We start from the raw sequence: 27,718 nt of genomic DNA on the forward strand, positions 1-27,718 counted from the left end.
AAAAACAGGATGAAATATACTAGCAATGAGAAACCCTGGAACACGTGTTCTGGGCTGTTGCTCTCCTCTCTCGCTGAAACATCTGTCCACAGTCCCAGCCCTGCCTGTACATTGTCACGTGTAACCCTTGCATCATTTTATATTGTGCTCGTTGTGTTTGGGTTTCAATTTCTCCATTGTTTATCATCTTTCCCAAAGCAGATTTTTCGCATCTCTCCCTTTGTCTGTGCAGTAGATTTCTTCTTTCTCTCACTTCCTGAAGTGATGCCTGCTATGGCTTGCTATTTCCCCCCCTTTTGTTTTGTCCTTTTGCTTTTTCCTTAACATTGGCAAACTCATTTGTTTCTTTTCTCCCAAGCATGCCTGCTTCCCCTTAATTATGGAGGGGGAGGGGTTAATAGCTATTAGGAGATATATTTCCCTTCTAGAATCTGAACTAGCTTTTAAAATTTGTTTCCCCTCTCTTAATTTATAAATATTTTAATCAATAATGTATCTATTATTTCCCAAGTGAGCCTTAAGGAGTATGTTTGATGGCCTCACACAAGCCATTGTAGGCGAACCCAGCCTCCCTTAAGCAGCTGACACCATGAGCCTCGCTAGATTTTTCCCTCTCTCGAGTCCCTATGTTTTTAGCTAGCCAGCAATGGCACACTCACTCCATCACTGAACCAGTGAAATTGATGTGGTGTGCAAGTTCCCTCACTCCCTTTTGCTGAACTTGCATTGTATTGCCCATTGAATATTCAGTGAGAAGGGATCCTGGAACAAAAAGCCAGCCATCAGAGACAACTCCTGACTGCACCCCCTTGTCGTAATTGCACCCGATCAGCATCAACCTGCATCAATAATTAGACAGGGGTCCAATAATTATGTTGGCAATGAAACAACATCGTCAGAACTTCAGTTCTTTCCATGAAGTGACTTTGGAAGGGCCGAAACCCATGTTGGAGATTGACATCACCCACCTCCCTCTCTACCCGGTACCATTCACGCTCCCAGTGATTGAAACCTGGTGCCCTCTGAATTGTTTGGCAATATCCCTTCCAGTTGTTGCCTCGCATATCTCCAGAAGAGCTCGACTTGCTTGTGCGTCTATGACATACTTGCTTTTAAAAATCTAATTAAAACTTTCTTTTGGGTCCTTAGGTAGAAAGATGGCTCTGCTGAGATGAGCGCTTAATTAATGCACTGAGAGCGAGAGTCCCACCTCTCGACAGGAATGATTGACGTCCAAGGATACATAAATTACACTAATTGAGCTCTGCCTCTATATAGACTTTCCAGAGCCAACTCATCAGAGAAGCTAGGTGAGTAGACCAGCATAAAAAGTTATTTCAATATGTTCTTTGCTGTCCCACAGGGTAAGAGAGAAACTTTCCAGACTGTCGCACATTTATTATCACAGAAGGCTGTCCTTTTCTTCAGCTTGAAGATGTAGGTTTTGTGTTGTGCGGGCTTTTTTTTATTATAAAAATTAGCATTTTTAACATAACCATTTAAATTTGAATAACTACATTCTCTTTGCAATTTTCAAGGAGCAAAACTTGCAAGCCAATTACAGTATGCAAAAATCACTTGGCATCGTTTGTTGATATTAAATTGTGTCTCCTAGCAACCAGCACATATGCTATGGAGGGATTGTTTGAAATCAAATCCACTCGTTGTCCTTGAGTTTAGCTTTCAGAAATTTACTAATTGTCAACACACCTCATCCCCAGCCTCCACCAGTTACCATACTAAGTCTTTTTTGACCTTTATTTCTATCTGAAAGAAATCTATAAGGATTCAGAAACCCTAACATTCACAGAACCAACTAAACCACTTGAGATCACTTAGTTGACTTAATAAATGAAGATAAAATTCAGATAAAGGGATCTCTGTTTCAAAAAAAAATGAAGACCATCATATCACATTAGACTTTTTCATTTACATATGACAGTTTTATTTATAAATATTGAAAAATGCCTTAGCTATTAGGAAAAACCCAGTGTTTCAGGTATGGTTTGAAAGGTGAATATGGGAATTTGAGGATATTTCACTGTCCACTTAAAACACTAGACTATAAGAATCAGGCAAACAGAATACAAATGCTGTTTGCAGTTTACTGCGTATATGTTTATAAATCAACCACAAGAGGATAAAGACCACAATGAGAACAATATTGCAAAACTCAGCAGGCATGGAGAGACATTAAGTAGGACACAAGCATTGCAAGTGGAAGCTCCAGGTTGGGTCCCTGGTACCCTATGGTCTCCTGAGACCAAGAGTGATCCCTGAGTGCAGAGGCAGGAGTAAGCCCTGAACACTGCCAGGTGTGATGCCAGAATACAGACAATAAAAAAGTAATCCAGCAGGGCTGGAGAGATAGAGGAGTGAGTAAGGCGCTTACCCTTCGTGCGGCCAACTCTGCTTAATCTCCAACAAAAATATATGCTTTCCCCATTACCTAAGGAGTTATCCCTGAGCTCCGAGATAGGAGTAAACTCTAGGCTCTGCTGGGTGTTTTCCTCCCCCCTAAATTATTAAGTTAATTATCAATAAGCAGTAAAAAGGGCAATCCAGAAAAATGAGCAGAAGTGGAAAAGCTGTGAGAGCAAAAGAAGAAAATGCCACAATGGAAACATGGAATGGGGTTTATAATTGATACATCAAGTACCAAGTCTACACATCTAAAATATTAGTCATAGAGTAAGTAGAGCAAAAACTTACTGAAGGAAATGGGGCCTGAAGCAGAAAATATTCAGGGGGAACCATTGCATCCTAGTAAGCAGAATCAAAGACTTCGAGACTTTGAATTCCTAAAACATGCAGGAGTGTCGTTGTGCTCCCACAGTTTTATCACTCCAGCTGTTTGCTGTACCTACTGTTTCAAATTGTCAAAAATGTGAAGCCCCATTTAAAATCCTAAGATAGCTACATTTCTAGCAAAATAGCTTTATTATTACCGGCGAGAGACCCAAAGTAGAGAAAAATTGAGAACGATCAGAAAATCCTCCACTGATAATCTCTTAAAAATAAAATAATAAAATAAAATACACCTAAAATGCTTTTAACATCGGGTCTCTCTTGAAATGGAATCAAAATGGGACATTTTCCTTTCTGGAAGGTCTTTTGATTCTTTGATGTCTCACAGTATCCAAATTTAATGTATTGGAGCCTTTGACATAAATGGAATTTCATGGAGTTCTGTTTAAAACTTGTTTGGAAATAATGAGCATGGAGCATGTGTCTCCCACAGCCCACGTGTCTATTTGGATTTGCTGTAATGATGTGTGCATTCTGCATTCTTCATCGTATATTCTGTGTTATGCTAGGTGTGGCCGCTGAAGTGGTTTTCTAGGAAATTGTGCTTGAAATGACCTAAATGTGTTCCAATCTCCTGAGAATGTATGTGTTTAATAATCATAAAATGGCAGTACCACTGCGTGCTTCATTAGTCTCAGATCTGTGGAAATATTTTTAATAGCAGAAGTAACCATATGTCAATAAACTGGCAGATATCGCTACTAGACTCCACATAGTTTGAATGTAGTTCAAAGAAAACAACATACTTCAACAGTGCCATACTTTTGGAATTAAAGTGGCAAACCGTACCTGAATTAGTATCCTTTTTGTTTGTTTGTTTCTCACATGTGTTGCTTCATCAATGTGCTGATGTCTGACAGAAGACTGTAAGTCATTATGAAATAGAGCCTAGTCAGCTCTAGGAGGAGGCAGGGACTTTGTGCCTCGGATGGACCCATTAATATAATAGCCGATCACTCAAGCTAATCAAATCAGCTCTCCTCTGCTCTGGTTATAAATAGGGACTAGTGTCCAGTTGCTAGATTATACCACAATCAGATCTGTATTTGCTGACACATGAATGATAAAGTGATAAAGATGTTAATTACTCTTCTCTTGTACATCTTTGTGTTGGTCATTTGCTCGGCCCAAATTTTATTCAGAATTTATATGGTTCTATAGGCTATTTATTTGACTGGAAAATTCATTATTCCACTGTTCTTTGATCCCTGGGTAAATTGTTGGCTAGTATTAATAATAAATTTAGAGATTTTGAAGCTTTCTCAAAACCAAAATTTACTAAAACATCTTTCCTTTTATAATAGTTACTAGTAATCATTTAGTATATTCCATAAAAATGTGTATACTGTACCTTTCTACCTATTTTTTTATAGACTCAACAAATAGTCATCCAAGGGTGTTTTATGTAGCAAGCATAATTTTTGATGCTTAGATTTATGTAGTAAGAAAAAAAAAGATTTTTGAAAAGCTGTGTCCTCATGAGGTTCATGTTCTTAAGGGAAGAAGTAAAATATAAGCAGAATGAGAAAAAGAGGGGTTGGAAGAAGGATAGAGAGAAAGAGAGAGAGAAAGAAAGAATGCTTAGTACTATGGAGAAAAACAGAAGAGGATGAGTTGATTGGAAGTGCTTTTACAAATCAAAACTATCTCACTGGGGCAATTTTGAAGCAGGTGTGCAAAGAACTCTGCAGGTAACTAGGAAACAGTTCCAAGTAGGAAAAAAAGGCATAAGCACATGTTTTAGCAAAGAAAAACCTGGTGTAGAAAGTCCCCCAGTGGTTAATACAATTAGATTAGGCAGGAATGAATGTGGACAAAGAAGAAAGAGTAGAGAAGAGTGAAAGAACTAGGTAAGTAGTACTTACTTATACCCTTCTTATGTATTTAAGAGGGGAAACTTTTAAAGGATTTTTTATATTGGAATATTAGAAGATTCTTAGGAGAAAATGATTTGATCGAATGTATTCTAGTTTTTTAAATGTGTTATTGATATGGTGGCACTAGATTAGAGAGGAGAAATGTCAGAGGCTGAACATTATTCAGGAAACTTGGTACAAATGAAGCAAGAGATGATAGTGACTTTGATCAGGATGATAGTTGTTATGTGGCTTTGAATTCCAACTGTGTTCTGAAGATAGTACTAACAGAATTTGCTAGTAGATAAGAGATGAGACGAGAGGGAAATCAAGAACTTTCAAGGATGAATCCCAAGTCTTTTCACCAAGCAATTAAAGGAATGGAATTATAATTTGTCAAGATGGTGAGGATAAGTAGAAAAAGTTGGCAGGTCAATGTTTCGGACTTGTTTCAAAGGAGATTCCTTTTAGAAGTCCTGTTGCAAATATCATAAATAGTGTAACCCAAGAGTTTTCAGATAAGATCTGAGAATTTTAGGAATTCATAGTATAGGTCTGGTCTTCATAGTTAGCTGACTGGATGAAATCAGGTAGAGGGATATTATTGATAGATTAAAAGATAATCAAGGACTTGACATAGGAACCCCAACTTAGAGAAGTCCAGATTTGGAGATTTATGCAATGATGAGGTTGGAAAACAGACAAGGGTAGTTTCCTGGAAACCAAGAGGAAACCATTTGTTAAATGGGGTCTTTATACTGAATGGGAACTGCAATATCAAGTCATTGTGTGACAGAGTGAAAACATAATCACTGTTAGCTCAAGAAGATGAGGGGAGAGAAATTAGAAGTGACGTGTGAAGACAAATGTTCAGAGAATTTTTTCTTTAATATTTTGCCCCCCCCCACAAAAATAAAAATAGTAAATATATCCAAAAGAGGAAGAAAGTTTTCTCCTTTAAATTATTTCATGTTTGTTCATCATGATTCAATTGATAGGATAAATTGGTGATGTGAAAAAGAGAACGTTTTGCATTCTCCTGCATAGGTAAGAGGAGATTGGAACTCATGCAAAACTGAAGCGGAAGCCAGAGAGGAAAACTGGACCATAGAAACATAAAAAGCAGAAAGGGAAGTCCAAGATGGAAGAAGCTGAAGAACATGCTTCTAGTTATATCTTGTTTCCTTGTGCAATAGAAGTGGGGCTTGTGGCTGAAACTGGGATAATAGAGGTTATTAGGAGATAGAGAAGAGAGTATGAAATAGCAACGGAGAAGAATAGAGTGGTCCAGGATTATAATCTGGGAGCACAACAGTGCCATTGAGGTTAATGATAACAAATTTAAAAGAACGCTAATCTAAATGGTTGTAAGCACTCGTTCAGCACATTTAACTGTGTAAATGCAGATAAGGCAGAAAGTTGGGTTTGATGGTACCTGAGTTTTTTGAAATGGATATTAAAAATATCAAGTGGAACAAATGAGTTGACAGTGTATGAAACAGGATGAAAATTGTGCAGGATCATGAATTTGAAGAAGGTAAGGTAAGAAGGCAGAGGAATCATGGCATAAGGTAGTAGATATCAGAGCGGGATCAGGTTCAGTCCTCTGTAGGATGAGTTAATTTGGAAGATGGTGGGTATTATAGAACGGATAATTCAAATTGACATAGCAGAGTTATTTCAGTTATTTGTTATGAAAAGCTGGCTCTCATATCTGTGTCAGTGTTTATAAGAAGCTAACACAAGAACTATGAATATAGGATATTGAATGGACAAATATGATTATTCACATCTCCATGACTTTCCAGTAAAGGGAATAACGAGAATCCCTTAAGAAAGAAAATCTTCAAGGAATAGTGACTCTCCCAAGGGAAGCAAGTTAGAAAGTGAAAGAGAGTCATCATATATCTCAGTCATACATGAACTTAAATAAACAGGAACTGGCAAGAAATGGCAAGAACTTATTCTTCAGCTCTGTGAAAATTATTGTGGTTACCAAGGGGAAGGAGGATGGAAGGAAGGAAGGAAGGAAGGAAGGAAGGAAGGAAGGAAGGAAGGAAGGAAGGAAGGAATGGGTAGAGGAATACACTGGGAAGAGTAAAGGTATTCACATTTGATTGTTGAGTGTGTTGATACATGTATACATGTATGTACGCTCCCTGTTCAGTCAATTATAAAGCTTCCAGTTCACTATCCAGTGCTAGGGCTATAGGTAAAGGTAAAAGGTAAAGGCCCTCCCGTTGATCGTCAATTTGCTCGAGCGGGCCCAGTAACGTCTCCATTGGAGACTTTGTTGTTACTGTGTTTGGCATATCGAATACTCTCGGTAGCTTGCCAGGCTCTCCGAGAGGGGCGGAGGAATCGAACTCGGGTCGGCCATGTTGGCCACTTGTAAGGCAAACGCCCTACCGCTGTGCTATCACTCCAGCGAGGTAAATGTTGGAGGACATTTTTTTACCTTGTTATTCCAAGACTAGGAATCAAACCTATGTCACATGTGTATAAGGCATTGTAACTGTACCAATTAGTTACATACCCAGCCCATCTTTGTTCTATTTTAAACGATTGGATCAGGGCAAATCTGTTGGGTCACACCTACTGGTGCTAAGGGGATACTCCTGGTTCTGTGTTTAAATGTCCCTCTTGTTTCTGGACCATATATGGTAAAAGGAATCAGACCTGGATCTGTTGCCTTAATCCCTGTATTATCTCTTTTTTTAGCTTTTCAATTTTATTTTAACTTTTTTATTGAATCACCGTGAGACAGACCCTTACAAAGATGACCATGATTGGATTTCAGTTATAGAGTATTATGTACCCATCTCTCCACCAGTGAAATTTCCCAATACCAGTGTCCCCAGATTCTCTCCCATCACCCCCACCCTCTGCCTCTATGGCAGGCACTCTCTCTCTCTCTCTCTCTCTCTCTCTCTCTCTCTCTCTCTCTCTGTCTCTCTTATCTATCTATCTATCTATCTATCTCTATCTCTCCCTCTGTCTCCCTCTCTCTCTCTCCCTCTCCTTTTGGGCATTGTGGTTATATTATCTCTTTGATCCCCTCTTTGGACTATTTGGACTACTCTTAGCCTAAAATCTTTACTATCAGTTTGTCAGATTAAAAAGAATTACTTTTAACTTATTTAGTTGAGCAGAATTGTTATGAAATTCATAAATGCATTTTAGGGACATTTGTACCTAAATGCTATATAATATTCTTTTTTATATAGATATAACTAAGTTTTATTTAATCTCTTCCAAGTTCTTCAATAAAGTTTGAAGGTTTTAGTGCCCTCCATATTTAGCTTCTTTACTCTGATTTTATAAATGCATGCACATAAACATCATCTTTAGTGTTTAATTAATACCAGAACAAAGAGACCATCAAATTAATAATTTTTGTTTTTATATATATTGCACTATGATTTCAATACAAAAACTATTAACTCCCCCCAAACTTGAAGGTTTTGTTTTTTGCAAATGACACAATAGTCAGAATGGAAGTAAAGAATCAAATTTTTTGCATTTTCAGAGGTAGACCTACCTGAGATGAGCATCTTGTATACCAAAAGAGAGTTCAGTTATAAAAATAAAATATGCTAGGGTGGATAATCATCTATAATGTTAACAGTCCAATTGCTTGTCATGTAGAGGGAGGTTGTGCTTTAATTAAGCAATAAGACAAGACAGGGTGTGAATTATGGAGTAATAATTCTTGTCTAGTGTATTGTTAGACAAGAGGCCAAGCACCAGGTGTCACCATATATGCAACGCATAAATTATTACATGGCAATTTAAATCTTGAACTTTATAGAATAGTTCTAAAAGATTTTTCAGGTAACTTTGCAAAGTGAGAAATATAGTTTGAACATATTATTTCCATTCTGTTACAGGGTGTCTATGAGATCAAAGGGCCAAAAAAGGCTTTCATTTCAGGGGGAACTATAGCTGAAGCATAGAGTAAAGTTTCCTTCATAATTGGTTAATCTATTAGCAGCATTTTCATAGAGGGCATTTCTAAGAAGTCTACACATTAATTTGATTTGATTCTCCATACACACAGCCCACCCCTGCCATCCACTCCCATGATTAGAAAAAAAAGTGGGAGCTAATTCGAAGAAAATTTAAGTGGGACTCTTTTTTAAAGCTTTTTTCTTCTTCACAAAGCAGTGCTAAGTAACAAATAACTGTAACATAAATCTTCCTGGGAAAAAAATGCTCCTACCTGAAAGAACTTGGCAAGGGGTGGAGCGGTTTTACAGAATTCGCGTCCTTTTAAAAATCAATGTGATTTGTAATCTTAGCACTTTCCCCATAACATACCATTTTGAAGGTTCTCTTTTGTAAAGACATTAAGACAGATCTCTTATCACAAGAAAACACATTGTTTGAAATGCTGCTTTATAAAAAAAAAAGGAAAAGAAAACTCATTTCTGTCCATTCAAAAGGAAAGTGTCTGAGGGCGAGTGTGTGACTGTAATAAAGAGAAAGTTGACTTGCTTTTTATCTGCAGATTACTGTGACTAGCAGTGTTCCAAGGACTATTTCTTTTTAAAGTTATTATATTTTTATGCTTTTATTGCCAATATTGTATATTTTGAAATGGTTGAAGTGTTAACAAGCTTGTGTCTTATCTTGTGACTATCACAAGATGAAAGTTCTATATTACAACCTCAGACCATTAATTTTGTTTCAGCCTTTCCTTTAAATGAACACACTTTATTATCCAATTTGACCTCTTTCCATAAGCGTGCAAAACAGATCTTGATATTCAAATGAATACAAAGAATGGTAAAGGGGCTCCCAAAACACCCAGCAGTTCAAAATTGTCCCTTTAATGTCTTATCACAGGACCACTAATTACTTATTCCTTGGGATTTTTGTCTGAGTCTTTCAATAGTCTCTTAATACAGTGATAGAATAAGAATCAAGAAAGGAAATTCAAGTCTTGGTGAGATAGACGAGCAGTTAGGGCACTTATCTTATAAGCAGCTGACCTCAGTTCTATCCCTGGGATCACATATGACCCCTTGAGCACCACCAGAAGAGATCCTGAGCAGAGCCAGCATCCACCTCCCAAAACAAAAAAATAAATAAATAAAATTAAAATCTCCTTGTTTATTAGAAGAGGAAGTTCTGCCATGAAACTTGATATTGTGTTTCTATATTTGAGACTTAATTCCTAGAGGATGGTCTATTAGCTACCCAGTGAAAGGTGACTGAAATATGCACATTTTTTTTTTGCTTTTTGGGTCACACCCAGTGATTCTCAGGGGTTACTCCTGGTTCTGCACTCAGGAATAATTCCTGGTGGTGTGTGGGGAACCATATGAGATGCTTGGGGATTGAACCCAGCTAGCCATATGCAAGGCAAACGCCCTAACCACTGTATTATCGCTCCGACTCCTGCACTTTGCTTTTGATTAGGGAGAATTCAGAGTGGGTAGATGGATCAAAGGGAAAGAGAGAAGAGTTGGGAATTCTTCAGGCAAGAATCGGCAAGGACTTACTCGGTGCCAAGCATATATTTAAATGGGGCAAAAGATGGTGAAAGTCAAAAACAAATATATCTTAAAAATTTTTTCCTTCTTTTTTTTTTCTTTTTGGTGAGTCACACATGGCAGTGCTTAGGAATTGCTATTGATTATGTGCTCAGGGATTATTTCTGGTGGGGCTTACGGTAACGTATAGTGTGCCAAAAATCAAACTTGGGTCAGCTGCATGTAAGGCAAGCACCCTACTTGCTGTACTCTCTCTGGCCCCAATGTTGAGTTCTTAACAGTTATACCAACTCTGTCCATTTTGTAACTCCATCGTTCTATCACAACAATAAAATAAAAACAAATACTAGCTTTTTTGTTTCTGTTTGAAACTGCATTAGAATGAACTCTTCTGAAGATTCATCTCAGTGGACTCTTACCACAAAATTATTGGTATAGTGGATCAACCTTAATCAAATACTTACTACAATTCATTTCAAGACATGAATTGACCTAAAATGCCAATTTTTAAACATCCAGCTGTTAGGTCATCACAAAATATTAGGCTTTAGGTGGCTAAGCTTGTAAGTGGAAGGGACCACAGCTTTTTTCTCGGTTCTTCTCCAAGGTTTATCAGGTCAGTTTTGGGTCACTGGCATGACTGGTAACTTTTAAAAAGTTTAATAGCAACCCACATTATGATCTTTAGAGGACAGCGATGATGCAAAATTATTCCATTAGCTTGCACCCAGGGTCAATTCATGATAAGGGGAAATGAAGAACACCTGTGCTTTTTAGAATCAAGTAATCAATTACCTTGTTTTAATTTTTATATTAGCATGCCCTTGACTAAGACATGTAGACTTTCACAGCAACAAAGCTATTTTAAGAAATAATAATTCATCAAAATAATTATCTAATTTATTAGTGGTTTGGGTTGGTCAGATAAGAAACATCTTTGTTTTAGGATGATCAGAATTGCTTTTTAAAGGTTTATCTTTCTCAGGATAACTTACATAATATTTTCATAAAATATGAAAATCTCCATGTTTGGGATTGGTCATTTTTTCCTTTAGTGTTTACAACAGTATTAAGGAATTTGTGCTTATTTAGAGATCAAGAAACACAGATTCAAAGATCAGTCAGAGATGCACTCAGTCCTTTAATTCCAGACTATAACTTGAACGTCAAAATTATTTCCAGGGGTCCAAAATGTTCTGCTAAAGTTAGAGTCAGACTCTTTCTTATTTTTCACTGTTTTTATTATCTTTTAAATGTACAGGCTTTGGTGATAAGTACCTTTAGAAGTTTCACAAGTATTCCTGCGCTCCACTCCCACACTAAATTTTTCCACATCCTTAACAAAACTCTGAACCTATTTCATATTAACTTCTAAACTGTCTCCCTTAACCCTGGGAATCAGACTATTTCTTATGCTTAATTAGTACTAAGATCAAATAAAGACAAACAAAAGAATCAACCACTCACCAACCCATGAGCCAATACTATTGAAGTTCCTCCACTGCTCATTCAGGAAACTTTCTCTTTAGGATTAGCATCCATGCCCCTTGGCATGCTGATACCATTTCTCTGTTTCAGTGATGCCACAGCAACAGGGAGCTTCAAAGGAGTAAGAGTAAGCCCCATGTCACTTAGAGACTTAACAGAGAGAATTCTAGAGTCGGGTCACAGATGAGAGCAGGAAGCTTCCCGTTTCTTAGCTGTGGTAGAATTTTAGTCCAATGATTAATTGATGGTACAGATTCTGTGCTGTACTACAGTGGTATCTTTAGTGGGTTAAACTTACTTGGGTTAGTCTACAGAATGGGAAAGGATATTCGCCAAATACACATCCTAAAAGGGGTTGATATCAAGGATATACAAAGTACTGGTTGAACTCCACAAGGAGAAAACACACAAACCCATCAAAAAATGGGGCAATGAAATGAACAGAACCTTTCTCAAAGAAGAAATCCAAATGGCTAAAAGGCACATGAGAAAATGCTCCACATCATTAATCATCAGGGAGATGCATATCAAAACCACAATGAGATATCATTTCACACCACAGAGACTGGCCCACATCCACAAGAACAAAAGCAACAGGTGCTGGTGCGGATGTGACCAGAAAGGGACCCTCCTTCACTGCTAATGGGAGTGCCGACTGGTTCAGCCCTTTTGGAAAACAGTATGGAAGATTCTCAAAAAATTAGAATTTGAGCTCCCATTTGACCCAGCAATACCACTCCTGGGAATATATCCCAGAGAGTCAAAAAAGTATAGTCGAAGTGACATCTGCACTTATTTGTTCATTGCAGCACTCTTTACAATAGCCAGAATCTGGAAAAAACCTGAGTGCCTGAGAACAGATGACTGGTTAAAGAAACTTTGGTACATTTACACAATGGAGTACTATGTAGCTGTTAGAAAAGACTAATTCATGAAATTTACATATAAGTGCTACTACATGGAAAGTATCATGTTAAGCGAAATGAGTAAGAAAGAAAGGGATAGACATAGAAAGATTGCATTCATCTGGGGAACATAAAGCAACAAAATGGGAGACTAACACCCAGTTAGTGGCCTAGATTAGTACCAGGAATTTTACTCCATGGTTTGGAAGCCAGCCACACAGGCTAGGGGAAAAGGGAGCTCAGATAGAAAAGGTAACACCAAATAAAAGGTATTGGGAGGATCATCCCAGAATTAGACTATAGACCAAACACGATTGCCACCCATTGCCCCTTTTGCAAACCACAACACCCAATTGGAAAGAGAGAACAAAAGGGAATGCCCTGCCACAGAGGCAGGGTGGGAGGGGGGAATGGGGGGTGGGAGGTATACTGGGATCCGTGGTGGTGGGAAATGGGCACTGGTGGAGGGATGGGTATTTGATTATTGTATAATTGAAACTCAAACACAAAAATTTGTAAGTCTACAACTGTACCTCATGGTGTCTCACTAATAAAAATTTAAAGAAAAAACCTTACTTGGGTTGTTGTGTTTCAAGTCTTAGTTGTTGTAGAAGCCATGCTTAATAGTGATTGGAGACCATTGGGAGGACATCTGGTGGTGCCCAGAGGGAGGACATTGAGTGCTAGGAATCCAATCCTCATGCATGCAAGGGATTTTGAGCTATATCCTGGTCTGGATTGAGTATTTTGGTCATGAAAATTTGAAGAACAAACCCTGACCTGCAACTTAAGGAAAGGTAAAAAGAAGGACATAGGCCTGCTATCAAAAGTTTTGGTAAAGACTTGAGCCCTTCCTTCCCATGATGTGTAGCTCTTGTGTTTATGATTTTCATCAGCTTGATTTTGATCTCTTTCCCTAACTCTCCACTTTCTTTTTCTTCATTTTATAATTTTTATTTTTTAATAGAGTCACCATAAGATGCACAGTTACAAAGCTGTTCATGATCAGGCTTCAGGAGTACAATGATCCAACACCCATCCCTCCACCAGTGTCCATTTCCCACCACCAAGGCCCCCAGTTTCCCTCCCACCACTCCACTCCCCCAGCCTGCCTTTATAACTCTATGGCAGGCACTTTCCTTCTCTCTCCCTCTCTCTGCCTCTTTCTCTCCTCCCCCCCATATCTCCCTTTCTTCTTCCCCACTTCTGCATACTGTTGTCTACACCGCAGCCCAAGAGGTTGTCATGTTTATTCGTTTACCTACTTTCAGGACACAATTCCTATCCAGAATGATCATTTCCAACTATCTTTGTCATAATGCTCCCTTATCTATCCCAATTACCTTCTCCCCCAGAACTTGAGGCAGGCTTCCAACCATAGACTAGTCCTCCTTGTCCTTGTTTCTTCTCTAACACCATGTTTTGGCCTTTTGCTTTGAATTTCTTCCTTAGAATTGCTTTTTTTCCCTTTAAGATCATTTAACTTAACAGTCACAGGCCAGACTGGTATCCCTAATTTCCCTCACGCCTCCACTGTTGAATTGGAATCAACCTCAAGACTAATCCAGTTGTCACTCACTCTCCACCATCATGGTTTTGTGGAAAAGGCATGAATTCTCATATTGGATAAGATTTCTATAAGACTCCTTACTCCTACATTTGAATTCAAAGTAGAATGTGGGTTGCTATCCAATCAAGAAGTTAGTATTACTTAGCTCATACTCCAATGGTATAATTATATATTTTAGAGCGGGAATAGTTGGCAAGCAAGCTCCCCTGTTCAATCTCTCAAGCCCATGCTGCATAGACATTCCCGTGCAGAAAGGGAAATGATGAAGAAGCAAAGTCAACAGTTGTTAAGAACTTTCTGTTTGGGCTTCCAATATTTTTTTAAGTCTTATCTTTTGAAATCATCGCATATCATATAGGAAAACGGGTACTGAAAAAAAATCAACTGAAAATAGCTCAATGGCAATTTAATAACTAACAAGACTTATTCCATCTGCTGGGAAGAGTTTAAACCTTTACCTGCTGCCACTCACACGGTAGAGATTTAGAGTTCATAGCTGAGAGCTCCCATCTGAGGCGGAAGTGTGTGATCATGAGTCATCTGCAAATGCATTTCTCTGCTTATTAAGTGTGATCCTAGGTGAAAGGAAATAAGAACCCCCAAGTTTTGAAGTGCCAAAATATAAGACACAAAGGACAGGAAAGAACGAAAATACTTGTGTACAAATAGCTCCAGGACACCTGAAGGTAATCAGATCTGCACCTGGAATTCAGAGAACTCTAGGTCAGGTGCTCTGCACAGAAAGACTTTGAAAGTGAGTGGGTTGGTTGGAATCCTATATAATCAGCGACTGTCAAAGCATAAAAGAGAAAAATATCTCCCCCATGAAATGAGAGCAGAGGCAACCTATGCCATTGAATCCTTATCTTTCAGATCCCCCGCCCAGCGCTCCATAATTCAGAACAGGCAGGCAGCAGACTGTACAGATGGAGACGCAACAGCCACCGTCCGCATGGAGCATTATAGATCTGGCTAGTTGTCTAGTTAACAGTCAGCTATTTTTGGATAATACCCACAGTTGTTTTACCAAATTAAAAAAAAGATGGATTTATCCTGAGTTCTGTATATAAAAATATTTGTACAGGTTGGTGCTTGGGTTTGAGTCATTTTTTTCTCCTTTTTAGCAGGGTTGCTGATTACTCAAACTGACTTTTTGTGCAATTGACAGCAAAGAGACTTTGTTGAAATGATTTTGTGGCTCATATTAGGAGTAAATTAGACACAATTTTAGGTCCCCCAAGAAATGTTTTAGGCACCGATTACTATTTGCATGGAGCTGTGTTTGTTTTCTCCTTTGAGCAAGCAGATGGCAGAGAGGCTTTGAGACTTCCTTGCAGTCTTACCAACACACTGTACTAGGTACATCGGAGGTGCTTTGTTCATCAAAATGATGGACTGGGGTCCCTCGGCCAGCAGGCAATGGATAGACCTTCCGCTCATGGAATTAGGGAGTTAATGAGGCTTGATTCATTCTATGCCATGAAGTGACATGGGGCAAGGAAGCGACCCTCTAAATTTAAAACATTCAGATAGAAATGTTGGCAGGTATTTAAGTTGTCAAGTCAAAAGTAAACGGTTACTGATCACAGTCTAGACTCAGCTAGGCCATCGCCTGAGTGTTTTGACAAAAGCAAAGTTGTATTTCCCTACATTCATTTAAACAAGAGGCATGAGACAATCTTTGGCTACAAGGGTGTCATACCGTTTCTCCTGCCTCAGAGTTCAGCTTCTCAGTGACATTGAGAACTCAGTAGCCAAGGTTCTAATAAATGGTGACAGCGATGTCATGGATTTTTTCATGCATCCCAGAACCAGGGTTCTGTTTATTGCTTTTTATTCTGATGGCAATTAAAATGCAGGAAAAAATCTTCCTGAACTTCTATTCTTCACAGTTCAGTTATTTGCAGAAAAGTTGGTTCATTATTATTTTTTTAAATCATGACCTTTTTAAAACATTTGAAGGAATTCTTTTCCTCAAAGTTCTTTCCTATTTTATATTTTTCTTTTATGTATCCAATAAAATTACAATAAAAATGGATTTTCCATTCTGACCTGCTATTAGGAAAACAGTTCAGATTGTTCTTGAAAAAAATCACTCATACATTGGAATACTATAAGATTGGAGTCAATTTAAAATTACAAATATCTTCATTTCACTTAGAGTCTTGAACTAAAATATGGAAACAGATACTAAGAAATCAGAGCAAAGATAAATTTATTGTCTTCAGTGTGTTTGTTCCAAGCCAAGCAACTTTTAACCCAACTGTGTATTTCAAAAAAAAAATCCTACAGCGTAGATGGCCAGGTCACATCAATACACAAAAATCTGTCCCTTTATACCTCTAGTGGGTCCACTGACTTCACTATAGAATTTTGGATCACTGACTCATCTTTTCGATAAAAGATAGTCAATCAATCAGAGTTTGTTAAACCTTGAGGAGTTTGATTCTATCTATCTATCTATTCTATCTCTATCTATCTATCTATCTATCTATCTATCTATCTATCTATTCTATCTATCTCCAAGTCAGCCTGGAAGAATATTATCCCCAAGCAAAGTCCCTTATTTCAATGAAGCAAAAACAATCTAATTGTACTCTCTTGAGGCTGTCACTTCCGACTGCAGTTGAGAGACCTTTCTTGGGAAATATGTGATGACATACCAAATATCTAAATAATCCTGGATGAGTGCCTCTGGGCAGAGGAGCTGGCCCCCAACCAGAACATGGGGGCTCTCCTTAATTCACAGACTAGGAAAAGCTAGGAAACAGGTGGATGTAGATATCGCCCAAACCCAGGGGGGACGGAGACTCAAGGGCTCCTGTCTTTTGCCATATGCTTTCTCTAATCAAGAGCTAACCCCTTCGCTCCTGCCTCCTCCTCCCTGCAAAACCAGAGAAATGGTTCTTCTCACCCCTCAGCGTGAGGAAGGAGGAAGACTGTGTTCAAAAGCGTCTGGACAATAGTTGACCCATTTCAGTATCATACCTTTTTAAAGTCTCCAATTTCTGTTTTTCCTCATGCAAACAGCTTTGTAATGCTGTGCTTTAAACAAGAAAAAAGGAAGGAAAAGGAAAAAAAAAGTCACTGGCATTTGGGCTGCTGGAAGAGGAAAATGTATTTGGTGTTTTTCAAGGTGCTCTGTGCAGGCAACAGGAGTAATGGGAATGATTAAACCCTGTCGGATGGGGTTAGGTTTAGAGCTTTCTTGCTTCCTGACAGGCTGTGACAGTCAAGTGGCACTGGAGCAGAACAAAGGACAGTGGCAGTTTGCTGTGAGCAGGGCAACTGTCAAAACTGCTGTACAAAAGCAAATGTTGGGGATAATAGTCAGCGGAGTTTGCAACCTGAAGACTCAAATGCTGATGGCCAAGGGGTGCCTGCAGCAAAGAGCAGGCCATTGTCCTCATCTGGGGCATGGGCCACCCCTGCTTGGGACTGCCAAGTCCTCCTGGGCTTAGCTATTGTCAGCATTTTGCATACTAATAATGCTCCTTTCTTAGAGAAAGTGCTTCCCCTGACCTGATAGGGCTAATGGTGAGAATGAGACCAGAGTGGGAGTGCATGTCCCCTTGTCCTATGTGTTTGTTGGGTCTGTGTTAGGAGTAGCCATCTCCAATCTGGAATGAAGGAGGGTGTCTGACTGTGAATGAAACCTCATTCCAATTATGTGGCTGCACGAACAGGTTACAGCACAGATGCAAACCTGCCATCACAAATAGGGTGAAATACTTCACACCCAAAGCTCAGACAGTGAACTTAGCATTGTCACCAGTTTCTTGAAAAGTTTGGGGGGGGGGGGTTGAGGCAGGGGTGGGGGGGAGGAAAATGACTCCATACCCAGGTGGTTTCACAGGTTTTTATTAGCAGACACAATAGACACTTTTCAGCGGCAGTAAATGAGAAACCTTTCAACATTGTAATAATGTGGGGAGAGCTTCTCTGTGCCTGTCATCCTAGGGGAATTCCCGCATGGAGTTTCAGAGGTGGGAGGGGACAAGAAGGTGGCCCACAGGCCTCTCTGTTCTTGCACAAGTTCAATTTTAGCCTCACACTCGGCCGTACTTTCCATGTTGGGAGGGACCCAAAGGGAAAGTGTAATTCAAGTCTGTATTCTTCGGGGTGCTAGGTGTTTTTGCTCTGATGAGGTCAGATTGTCCAGGTGTAATAAAAGCGAGGGATGTTCGGCTCTGACTTACTCTTCTCTTTTTCAAGACAAGAAATCAAATCTGCAAGACCTCCCGTGCCTGTGACCTTCCCTCACTCAAGCTATGAGTGGCACGCTTAGATGGCTAGAAAGCAAAATGGTTACTGTCCACTTCCAGCTTGTTAGGAAAGCCCTGGCAATTAATGCTGAAAATTCCTCTTGAGTGTAAAATTGTCAGCATCTCCTTTCAGGCCCCCAATAATTCTTAACACCCATGATTTAAAGTTTCATCCTCCTTACCTGCTGCTGAAGAGGCGAACAAAATCATTCCCCTTTTACTATTGGGAAGGAGAACATATTTTTTAAAAGGGGAGTAAATTAGCTTGAGCTGGAAGCATCTATTTTCTTGCCTTCATCGCTGCCAAGTCCTCTGTTTTCTTTGATCTATGATTTGCAAGCTACTATTATTATTTATGTGTTCTACAATTATGATCCGTGACACCTCCCCTTCTCCAGCCCTCAGCCACAAATATGAAAGGAATAAATGCTGTTTATGGTGACAGTCCGCCTTTTGTCTGCGGAACAATGACAAACGGTCCCGCTGACAGCATGCTACTGTTTCCAGTCCCGTGCCCCAGCCCACGGTCTCCTCTCCAGTGTTCTCCAGAACATGACAATAGATGGTCTTGAATAAAAATGCCGAGTGAGAATCTGTTGCATTCATTTACCTCCCGATGAGCTCCTTTGGGGACCTAGAGGGGATAAAGAACAGAAGGCCCAGCAGTGTGAGGACATTTGAAAGATTTTGAACATCTTTGAGGGGAGCGGGGAAGGAAGCTTTGGAGCTTACTTTACAAGGATCTCTAACCACCAATGGACCGAACTTTTGAAGTGTAGTTAATGTTCTAAAGGCACTCTCTCTCCAGATCAGGTGAAGAGGGAATGCAGATCAGAGTGATTTATGAGTGTTTGGAAAGATTTCCCGTCCCTCGGCCTGGGGAATTGACCAGAGCAGCAGTTGCAGACATTTGATGGGAAGGGGACAAAATGTTAGAGGTTTTCTGAAGGGCCTATACTAATTATCTGTGGAAACTTGACTAAGATGAGACATTTCCTGAATGATTGCACCTTAAAAAACAGACTAGATGAATAAATAAAAGAGCCACTACAAAAAAAAGGAGTGTTTTCGTATGCCCAATTTTGAGCAAAGTATAGACTTGTAAATATCTGGCAGCCACCCTGTTTGAGTCTCAGATCTTTAAAAAGCATTTTTGAAAAACCAGCATCTAGCCTGTCTCACAAAAAGACGCAGTTGTGGGAGATGAGGTCTTGTTTCACATAAGGGCCATGAGGACTGGTCGTCTGTAAAACAAAGATTTGCCATTCTGAAATTTACTCATACCAGGAATTTTTTTCTAGAAAATTTGTATTTTAAGCAACACATTTGAAAAATCAATACTAATGCTATCCATTTTTTTTAAAGCTCATAAATTGCAAAAATAGTTTACCTGGTTTGTCTTGTTTTCATCCTTTGGCATAACCTAGCAGCTACTCTTAAAGGACAGAAATACAGGTTAATCTTTTCTAGTCCACTGGATATTCTGAGTTGTTTGGCAGAATTTTCATTCACTGTGGAAGAATTCTACATGATAAATTTTCAAAAGCTGGTGAATCCAGGGATATGAGAATGAACCAAGTAAGAAAGTGAAACAATGCATAATATTAGTAAATAGCTCATTTGAGGGAGGAATAGAACCAAATCAGTCATACAACAGTGAATGTGGGTCTTCCAATCAGTACCAAAGACCTTTGCTTCAGATGAAAGACAGCATCCAATTATGTATGGAGAGCACATCTAAGATGATTCTTTTCATGGTTAGTATGCTTAGTTATGAAAAACTGTCATAAATATTATGTATCTGCAAAGTATGGAAGTGAGGCTTTTGCATGCCTTCTAAAGTAAGGGTATTATAGAAGACGATCAGAAAGTTTTCTATACACAAGAAAATGATTAGTTTATTTATTTATTTATTGGGGAAGGGCTATACCTGGCAGTGCTCAGGGCTTACTCCTGGCTCTGAGATCAAGAAACACTACTGGCAGGTTTGAAAAACCATTTGGGGTGCCAGTGATCAAACCTGGGTTGGCCGCATGCAAGACAAGTGCCATCTCTGCTGTACTATAGATATTTTGCAGGTCCCAAAGTAAAGAATTTTAAATGTTTTATACCCAACAACATAGCTGTTGAATGCAAGCTAATACCTCCAGCACCCAGCACTGAAACTGGATAAACCAATGATAAGGGATACTTGGCATCAAATTCTTGGTTGTAAAAATCTTAATAATATATGCAGTAAATGTGTACATCTACACATATAATAATTTACATAATATAGATACATATTCAGATATATGCATAGAGGGATAGGCAGTAAATGAGCAAAAGATAAAAAATAAATAAACAGTACCATTATATTTACTATGTACCAGATACTGTGTCTAAGATCTTAATTCTTGTCATTCTTATACCAGCCTTCCTGGAATACAGATGAGGAAACTAAGGTATGAGGAGAGGCAGAATTTGCTCAGGACAACTTGTCATTGTATAGCAGAACAGAATTACCCCAGCAATTCTTAAGGCACTTGTACACTATGCTACCTATATAAAACACGTTCCACCTCTTATATAAAAAATTTATGTAAATAGCACAGTGGTAGGGTGTTTGCCTTGCACACAGCCGGCCTGCCGAGCCGGGTTCAATTCCTCCGCCCCTCTCAGAGAGCCTGGCAAGCTACCAAGAGTATCTTGCCCACACGGCAGAGCCTGGAAAGCTATCCGTGACATATTCAATATGCCAAACACAGTAACAACAACTCTCAAAATGGAGATATTACTGGTGCCGCTTGAGCAAATAGATGAATAATGGGAGGACCATGACCGTGACTTTTTACTGTTAAGTCAAAGCAAGGTTTAGCATTCTAAAATAAAAAACTGCAAACAGTATTCCCTGACCGTCATCCCAAAACACCAAACCACCAGTAAAGTGCCAGATTATCAATAGGTATAACAACCTATTTAACTTACCTACAATAGTGCAGTAGGTAAGTCTCTTGCGTTGCATGTGACTGACAGTGGTTCAAATCCCAAGCATTATATGTGATCGCCCAAGAACCACCATGAATAACCCCGAAGCACAGAACCAGGAGTAAGCCCTGATTGAGGACTTCTGGGGTGTGGCCCCCAAACTAATAATTTGGATAAGTTAAAAATAAAAGCCTATTGTAATTAATTTCCAGATCAAGAAGGTATCCCCAAACTATGGTTAAAGATAATTTCATAGTTAAATATGCCATTTTAATACTGGAAACTTTTTATTCCCTGCCCCATTGTTTTTAAATTGCTATTCAAAGTTCTAAGTATTCTCCCTAATTCCCTTTATTTGTACTAATCTAGTTACTTAGGTATATCTGTGTTAAATTTAATAGGCTGTGATTAGATAATTTCCCACTGTTAACACAGAATTAATTTTATATCTCTGTAAGTATATATTATTGTAGCTTAATTTCTCCTAAGTTAGACCCATTACGGTTATGATAGTAAGATGTGTGATCTAAAAATTTTAATCAGTCCAATTCCAAAAGTTACTTTAGAGTTTCAATAGAGAAGGCGTGGTTTCCTAATCACTTCCAAGACAGATGGATGTAGTATGTAGCCAATTTAATACTGATGGCTATTCCTTCCAGCCTCTCTGCCGTTGTTTACCATAGAAATCATAGGATGATTTCTTTTGACTTTTCACCTCCTTCAGTACCATAGATTGTGCCCCATATATGGATTATTATATTGCCTTCAATCGTTTCATTGTTATACAGAGACAAAATCCATTTAAGTACAGGTGTGTGGGGGGTATGTGTATGTTTGATCACACATGCACGTACAGGCAAGCACTTAAAAGCTATGTTGGTGTGTCTGGTACATAAAGTATTATTCATAATAATTTTCTTGTGGTTGCTCATGTTTCAACTCAATCCCATTTAAACATGTCTCTATTATCAGTCACTTGGTCAAGGCCAAAGTTCACCATTGTAGCATTGTATTGATTTTTTTTTTTCATTTTAGTACCAATTATCCTAGGATGGTTGGAACTAACCTCATTACTACCACTGCGTCTTAGAGTATATTATCTTTGCCATGGTTATTGATATCTAGAAATGTCCTTTAAACATTTTCACGCAGAAGATAAGCAGTGTCTCATAGCTGTTGTAGAAAGTAAATAACAAGTTGATGTAGTGACATTTAGGAACAAGATCCAAGGGAATCTTGTTGGGTCTCATTCTCCTAAAGAGCCTTGAATATAATCTCAGGGCTAGGATGAAAGAGACGTTACTGGGGCCTGCTCGAGGCAATCGATGAATAACAGGATGATGAATGAATGAATGAAATCCAAGGGAAACAAGTATGAAATCTTAAATGGGCTACTTCACCATTTATTTGTACACACTGGACACACTTCTTTGTGCTTCAGTTCATAATTGAAACAAATTAAAGGAATAGTTCATCGTTTTGTAAGTCTTTATCATTACCAATATCTTGACCTGAGATTGTTATTTATAAGTCTAATTTTAAAGTATTGTTCTTCTGATATTATATACCATTAACTCATAATACTAAATGTGTGCATAATACTAAAACTGTACAAAAATAGTTTTAGATGTGATCACAGGTCTGTATATATGATCACATCTAAAACTGTATTTTTTTATATGCAAGCCATATTATACTGATTTTCTTCTACCTCTCACTCACAATTAAGTTGGAGAAGATCCTCAGCCCATATACAACTGCTAAAGTGTTTTCAATTACATGCCCCTATCTATCCTAGGTATTGGAGATACAACCTGAATTTCTAGGTTTAGGAGAAGAGGAGAGATTTTACATATTTTAAAACATCTAACACATTCTTGATCACTTGTTTGTTTTTGGGAACACACCTGGGGTGGGGGGCGCTCAGGGTTTATTCCTGGCTCTGTGTTCAGGGATCACTCATGGTAGTCTCAGGGGACACTATGGATTGCTGGAGACCAGTCCCAAGTTGGTTGCAAGGAAGGCAGATGTTTTTGTAACTCTGTTGTGGCTCTGGTCACATCATTTTGTATGTAAACCCAAATTATAATGAGCTGTCTAATATGTTTGTTTCATTTGGCATATTATCACTTCCCATCTTAAGAAATAAGGAACTATTTCAAAGAGAGTGTGAGTCTTCACAGTGTTTTCATTGCAAATAGACAAGTGGTAGTAGCTAATTAGTAATCCAACTTTAGCTTGTTGGATAATAATGCCTAAGAATGTCTCACTTCCTATATACCTGGAAAGTGCCATTTCCTACAACCACTTTCATAGCTCACAGTGAAGATTCTACACAATTCTGCGTGAACATGTATTTGAAACTGGGTCAGGGTCATTTTCAAGTGATATGAAGAATTAAATATTGTTTTCTGAGGCAGGAGTTCAGGAGGTTGGGTATGAAACTGAACATCCCAGCCCCAAACTATCTCTCTTTCATTGTCAAGAGTAGCATAGCTCAGGATAGATACCTGAAAGGGTGAGTGAAGCAATTTAGTAGTTGGTCCACAGCAGACATTCCAAACTTATTTGGTCCATACTCTGCTTTTTATTAAAGCAAATTACTCAGTGAACTCCTGGGAATCTTATCTTATTTAACCAAACAGTAGAAAGCATCCCTATTAACCTGACACTACCACTGCCCCCCTGTATTGGCCTAGAACCTCCTCTTGGGGAGGACGAGGAGTATTTTCTGAGTTGGAAATCAACTGACAGTTGCTGTGTACTCATTATCATCTGGGCTCACACACACACACACACACACACACACACACACACACACACATACACACACATATGCTGACTCCCCTCAACATTCTGAACCATTTCTTGGAGCATTGATGTTTAATGCATCATTCTCTCTATTAGAAAAGGTCAGTAGGAGTTGAACCAGCCACAGTTGGCAAACTCTGTCTTAGTGGCAGTTGGTCTCTGGGATGACTCTTTTGCCTTAGGCAACCAGCTCTAGCTTGATTTTATACCCACCTAATGACAGCACTAAGAATTTAACTTCAGCTGAAGTCCAGCTCCCCCAGTTCTGGAATAAAGATCAGGGAGGGACAACAATTTCTGGGTCCTACAGCCTCAAAACTGCTCAGCCATTCCTGCAAAATGATCTAAATTTTCACTGTTATTAGGTCCTCTTCCTTAACCTTGATTTTTACAACTTGAATCTTCAATACACTTACAGCAACTAGTGCAGGAAGTGGTTAGATATGGTGAAAGTTCTTGGTTAATTTTTAGTTGTCTGTTTATGTTTGAGTTAACATCAGAAAACAATTATAACTTAGGACAAAGTCAATTAAAATCACCAAAGAACAAATAGCTCTTTGTTATAATAGATTGATTTATTAGAGACAGCATTAACTAAGGACAGTTGACTAAGCATGTTTGAATTTTGAATTCAGATTTAGAAAAAAATTATAGAAAGAAAAAAATATTATTAAACATAGGAGATCCAAAAATGAAAAATAGAAAGAATTTCCTCTTAAGAAGTGGATGATGATGAGAATAAATGGCAACAACCATGTATATTTGATCCCAAAATAGAAATGTCCCATTTACCTAAGAGACAAAGTACATTGCTGGGGAGAATTAAAGTACTACGTAAAACTAAGAAAGTACTATTGAAAAAGTGCAGGTGAAGCCAAAAAAGAGGAACTTTGTGAATGGCAGTTACATTTGGTTGTTTCTGATACTCTTACCCTGATTTTCTCATTTCCGTTGTCATAGTCATCTTGATCATCTTCCTCTTCATCACCATTGTCATCAACATAATATTTATCAAATGCTCATAAAACAGTTCCTATAATTTCCTGGGTAGGAGTCCCTTGGGTGCTTGGGCCAAATCTGGCCCACCATCTGTTTTTATGTAGTCTACAAATGGAGAATAGTTTTTACATTTTTTTTCAATTGGACGAAAAGCAAAAGGACAATAATACCCATTTATATGTTCAGGTTGTAGGAAATTCCTGTTTCATTGTCCCCAAGAAAAGATTTTCTAGAACAACTGTCACTCATATTGTCCAAAGCTCCTTTATTTCCTCCACCTTTAGAATGAAATAGTCACAACAGACAATGTAAACCCAGCAAAGTCAGAAGTATTTGCAATCTTGCTCTTCACAGAAAAAAAAAGGTTGGTAATTCTAGCCCTAGATGACCAATATTCCTTTGAATGTTGACTTGTTAGTTTGATTCTAGTTACTAAACTCAAAATTATTTATTAATACAAGATTTGAGCCTCTTCTAGTTGTGTTTAATTTGGAACCTTTGATTTGGGGTCTTATTAAAGTGTGGAAACTCACGAACACAGAGTATGTTGATATACCCATTGGCAGAACTATTATAGATCATTTTGATTATGACTTTCCCTAGAACCAGCATTAGTTGCCTAGAGCTGATTTGTCCAACTGAAAAATATAAATGAATAATCGTTATTATGCTTTTTCCTTGCTTATAGAACAGTGTACATGTAGTGGAACAATTCTAATTTGACTCAGGGCTATATTATAACATTCTGCTCCTATAAAAGAAAGATTTTTCATGTGGAAAATTCAAATTAAGATTTCATTTGTCATGTCTTTTTATACAAAAGAAAAAAATTGTATTACATTAACAAATTAAAAATGCCTGAATAATTATAAAGCAATACACTAAGAAAGAGAAACATGAGTAGAGAGAGATTTGTTCCTTAAAGGTTGGCAAACACTGTCAAATGAGTAATCTCAGAAAGCCTTTTCAGACTTTCTCTTGATTTAACTGCTTACAATTAATTGCATGCTGTTTCCTTTTTAACAGTATGACTTTATGACATAGAATAATGTATCATGGAATTGTAAGCAATAGCAATTTTTATGGTTTCATTTAATAACAACAAGCAAAATAATTAATTTAAAAATGTCTAGGCTTTGGAAATTATTTTAGAATTAATACTTTAATCTGGACATCTTACAGGTAATGTGAATGATAAATCCACACTACTTCATTTATATTCCCTACATAATAGTTAGAATTACCTTTCAGCAACTATTCTATGAGCAGATGGTTACTTTAGATTTATCAAAAATCTTCATGAATTATTAGACAGTGAGTGTAAATATATGACTTTGGACATAATCCAGAATCATCACACTTCTGAAAAAAGATCTGCCATTTAAATTTTCTAGGGAAAACATTCTTTTTTTAATTTTTTTAATTTTTATTAGTGAGACACCACGAGGTACAGTTGTAGACTTACAAATATTTGTGCTTGGGTTTCGATTATACAATGATCAAATACCCATCCCTCCACCAGTGCCCATTTCCCACCACCACGTGTCCCAGTATCCCTCTCACCCCCCATGCCCCCATTCCACCCTGCTTCTGTGGCAGGGCATTCCCTTTTGTTCTCTCTCTCCTCTTGGGTGTTGTGGTTTGCAAAAGAGGCATTGAGTGGCAATCATATTTGGTCTATAGTCTACTTTCAGCTTGCTTCTCCCATCCTGGGAGGATCCTCATTCTTAAGGCAAAAACAGAGCTAGCAATTTTTAAATTGACTCTTTTTCAGAAAACTATACCTTAGCTTTGAGTTCTTCCTGATAAATTTCAATTTTGTTGTGCAACCCTGTTCTTTGCACAATTCATTTTTCATTTGATCATGGGGTTGTTCTTTTAGGAAATATTTATTATGTATTATGTGCAAAGTTGACACATAGATAAACATAGGCAGGGCCTGCAATATGAATTCATTTAAGTAAGTGAAAACTAGAACTGTTTCTTCATAAAAGTCATTTCTCTCCTCATTTGAAAAGAAATGAGCATTCATAAAATTATGGTATAGATACTAATAATAACTAGAACATACTTTTATGATTCCGATGAATAAAAAAATGAAAAATTCAATGTTCTGCATATAGAACATTATTTCAGATGACTTAAATGTTGAATCAAGATGAAACAAACTATTTTCAATGATACTGAAGAAAAATATGTAGCTGCTGTCGTGTCAAATCACTCTAATTTAGTATTAAACTTCCCCGTGCTCATGAAGTGATATTGAAACCAGATATACAAATGTTGTATATGTGTATATTTGTGCACTTATGTGTATGCGAGTACATACACACACAGGTAAATGTAAATTGATTCATGTTGCATTTAAACCCCAAATGTCACTGTCAAAAATGAAGTGGAAATACAGACTTGGAGAGAACAGTATATGAAGGAATGTATTGTCACAGATCATGTTTTCACCTTCCATGATATTCACTGTTTGGTTTGGTTTGGGGGGCACAACTGACTGTTCTCAGTCAGAGCTTACTCCTAGATCTCCACTCAGGAATCA

At 38.1% G+C, this 27,718-nt stretch overlaps 1 protein-coding gene across 4 annotated transcripts in view; it reads left to right on the forward strand.

The window, feature by feature from the left end:
* The window catches only part of TENM3 (teneurin transmembrane protein 3), a 1,336,193-nt gene that overhangs the window by 322,418 nt on the left and 986,057 nt on the right, over window positions 1-27,718 (forward strand). For all 4 annotated transcript variants that reach the window (XM_056114252.1, XM_056114254.1, XM_056114255.1 and 1 more), the window contains exon 2: window positions 1,150-1,310. The gene's annotated coding sequence lies outside the window, so the exon portion shown is untranslated. The remainder of the gene's footprint in view (window positions 1-1,149; window positions 1,311-27,718) is intronic.

The sequence above is a fragment of the Sorex fumeus genome, unplaced genomic scaffold (assembly GCF_029834395.1).
Source record: "Sorex fumeus unplaced genomic scaffold, SorFum_2.1 ptg000024l, whole genome shotgun sequence".
NCBI lineage: Eukaryota > Metazoa > Chordata > Mammalia > Eulipotyphla > Soricidae > Sorex > Sorex fumeus.